The sequence below is a fragment of the Octodon degus genome, unplaced genomic scaffold, assembly GCF_000260255.1.
Source record: "Octodon degus isolate 3935 unplaced genomic scaffold, OctDeg1.0 scaffold00154, whole genome shotgun sequence".
Lineage (NCBI taxonomy): Eukaryota > Metazoa > Chordata > Mammalia > Rodentia > Octodontidae > Octodon > Octodon degus.
Genome location: NW_004524730.1, coordinates 127773 through 131357, shown reverse-complemented (window position 1 = coordinate 131357; position 3585 = coordinate 127773).

The following is a 3585-nucleotide window of genomic DNA, read 5'->3' as shown; positions in this document are numbered from 1 at the left end:
AGGCCTGGGGAAGAATCTCAGATAGGCCTACCTTGATTATATTTAATGGGATGCAAGTGTGGGGTTACAGAAGACTTCATTGGTGGCCTGGCCAAGCTCTTCAGTCTGGAGAGCCCTATGGTTCAGAGAGTGAGACACTCAGTGAACATTCATGTTGATATCCTCTGAGAGGAAGTGCACTGGTGTTCTCTGAAAGCTTCCTTCTCTTGGTGTACAGTTGACAGATGATGTCTGTAGAAGTCTGGAGAAAGTCACTTGAAGAACTTGTGTACAGTTGTACGAATGACCTTAGCCCAACACTGAGTGTAACGTGATTGTCTCATAAAAACTGTGGCCTTGTGTGCAGATCAGGCTAAGCTAGATGGCAACGTACTCATCTTTTTAATTAAATGCTTGACGGCTAACTCTTAAAGGTATACTCTTATATATAGCCTAGGTTGTATGGTAGTAACAGTAGGCTTCTCTTCGGGAGGGTTAACAACCTAAGTTTGCAGACCAAAATTTAGAGATAAAGCAAGGCCACAAGGAAAGCCAACATTTTGGCCCTAGCCTTACAAGGTCAATTAAGTCTCAGGACATATGAGAACTTCTACTGTAACATCATATAACTCAGTTGTTTCCCAAATTTTCTGATCAAGGAGATCATGGGGCCACAGAAGAAAGTGATCGATGATGTACAGTGTGCCTAAGGAGAGTCACATGGAGAGAAAACATTCTCTCAGGCTTTTACAGAGAGCAAATTGGCCAAGCAATGGCCATGCCTCATCCACATGGCCGACACTGACAAAGGATCTATAATCTGAGGTACATGATCTCAGGATAAATCCTGAGGGGATGTGACTGACCTTGTCGGATACAAAAGTTACAGTTCTTATTACATAGGTCTTGCTTTATCTTGGTCTTAACCATCCAGCAGAAAAGTATAAAAATAAAATATAAGAAGTAAAGCCATATAGTTATGTCGAGCTGTAGGGGACTCGGGTCAACAACTTCTGACATTGCCAGTCAAGCGGAAGACCCAATACTATTATGGACTACTGGACTATTTTGGAATATTTTGCTGAGTTAACACACCTATAATATTTAAATGATGGAACTAAACAATAAAAGGGGCTACAAATGAATGACCATTTTGTATCTGTGTATTCAAAATGGTTAGGATAGATATATAGCTACATTCTCTTAATTCAATGAATAGATGGATTTCTTCTAATGGTGCTTGTAAATAGGATATCATGTCCGCATCTTGTAGAACAAATAACCACTAGGAAAACAGTGTACAATGTGTTAATTATTGAAACTGTCCTATTAATTTGATTTGAAGCTGTCTCATTGCTATTTGTTTCCCAATAAAATTTTGGGAAAAAAAGGATACACTTATAGGTGTATAATGTTATCAATAGTAAGTAAACAATATATACCACACAATTTACAAATAACATGGATGATACTCTTTAAAATAAATTCCATATGCTCATTCTATTCTTTTAAAAAATCTTTTATTTATTTTGTTAGTTGGTACAGGTTCTTGCTACACAGCTTGGACTCATAGTGGTCTACCTGTTTCAGCTGGGATTGCAGGTGTGCACCACCATGCTCAGTTTATCAAATTGGATAACAGGTTTTGAGTACTGGAAAAATATTTATTCAACCTATTATATACATTGACTATATATAGGAAATGCTTTTAAATTAAATTTAAAAAATAAATTTAACTTACAATATTATTTTCTTCATCATTTTCTTAAGTCTAAATGAACAATGAAATAGTAAATAAGCTAGATCACTTAGAAGAAAGCAAAAGACATTTTCTGGGCACAGTATAATGGAATAATACATACTTAATGACTTCAATGAGAAGGATTTATTTACAGTTCTTTTTTATTTTAAAAATAAAATGAAAATTCAAAACAAGATATTAGGAGGGTAACAATGATTAATACTTCCCTATTGTTATCTTTAAATTAGTTAATTTGAGTACAAGACATCATCATTTCATTGTTCAAACAATACAAGCACAAACCTTTCTTTTCAAGGAACTAACAGAAATTAGTAATATAACTAACTTAGCTATTATATATATATATATATTTTTTTTTGGCTTTTCCATTTATTTTCTCCATTTCCCTATCTTAGTTTCTCTTTCCTTTTCAGAAATTTTATATAATATATATTGTAAAATTTGGATTTTATTACTCTTTCAGCTTCTCACAGTACAGAGACAATACATTGTTTACACATGTGCATCTGGTCTATTTCACTTATGAGTATGGTCGCAAGTTGCATCCATTTATAAAAGTCTGCTCTGATCCTTGTAACTTCTTCCTTCATATGAGCTTTTGGCTTAGCCTGCCCCTCTTTTTCTAGAAGCTTGCGCTTCCTCACTAAGTTGTCTATTTGCACTTGCTCTATTTTCCTGATATGGGTATTCCCTGCTGTAAAATACCCTCAGAGGACTGCTTTCATTGTGTCTCATAAGTTCTGGCATATTGTACCGTCATTAGCATTTATTTGTAGAACATGCCTAATTTCTTCTTTAATTTCATCTGTGCCCCATTGGTAGTTCCATGTGTTTATGAAGTTCCCATATTTTTTCCCACTGATTTCCAATTTCATTGTACTACAGTATGATAATATGCATAGGATAATTTGAGTTAATTTACATTTACTTAAGCATGCTCTTTGAACTAGTATGTGGTCTATTTTGGTGAATGTCCCATGTGCAAATGAGAAGAATATGTATTCTGATATTTTGGGGTGGAATACTCTAGACATTTTTTATGTTCATTGCTCAAAAGTTCTAATATTTCATTGTGGATTTTTTTTGTCTAGTTGATCTTTTTGTGACATTGAGTGTTGAGATACCCCAATACAATTGTATTAAATTTTTCATGCCTATTAAAATTTATTTTATAACATTGGGTGCACTGGTGTTTGTTGCATTTATATTTATGATGTTATCTCTTCTTCTTGGATTGTTTCATATAGAAGGATATGATATCTTTCTTTACCTTTCTTACTCATTGTTGACTTGAATTCAATTTGTCTGCAAATACAATAGCTACCCCTGCTTTTTTCTGGGTTCCTCTCATGTGGAATATTTTTCGGTCCTTTAACTTTCAGTCTATCAATTTATTTTTAAATTACATGCATTTTTGTATGCATCATATTATTGGATATTTATTCTTGATTAATTCTGCCAGTTTGTGTCTTTTTGTCTTTTTATTAATGAATTGAGACCATTATTGTGGATGGTTATAATTGATATGTATTGACTCATCCTTGTCATGTTATTTTCCCATTGTTAACTTCCCTTCTTTTTTCCCCTCCCTCTATTTGGTTGTTTTCCTTGCCTGGTGTATTCCTTCTGTTGGGTTTTATGGAGTTTTCTTTGTTATCTCTTTGTAGAACATCCTTCAAAATATTTTGGATTGCTGGCTTGGTGATTATAACTTTGCTCACATGTTCTTTGTCATCGAAGTATCTTTTTCTCCATCAGTTTTGAAAACATAGTTTTCTTGGGTACATCAATCTAGATTGAAGTTTGTTTTTCTTTAAACTTGAGAGTTTGTACTGAGAAGTCAG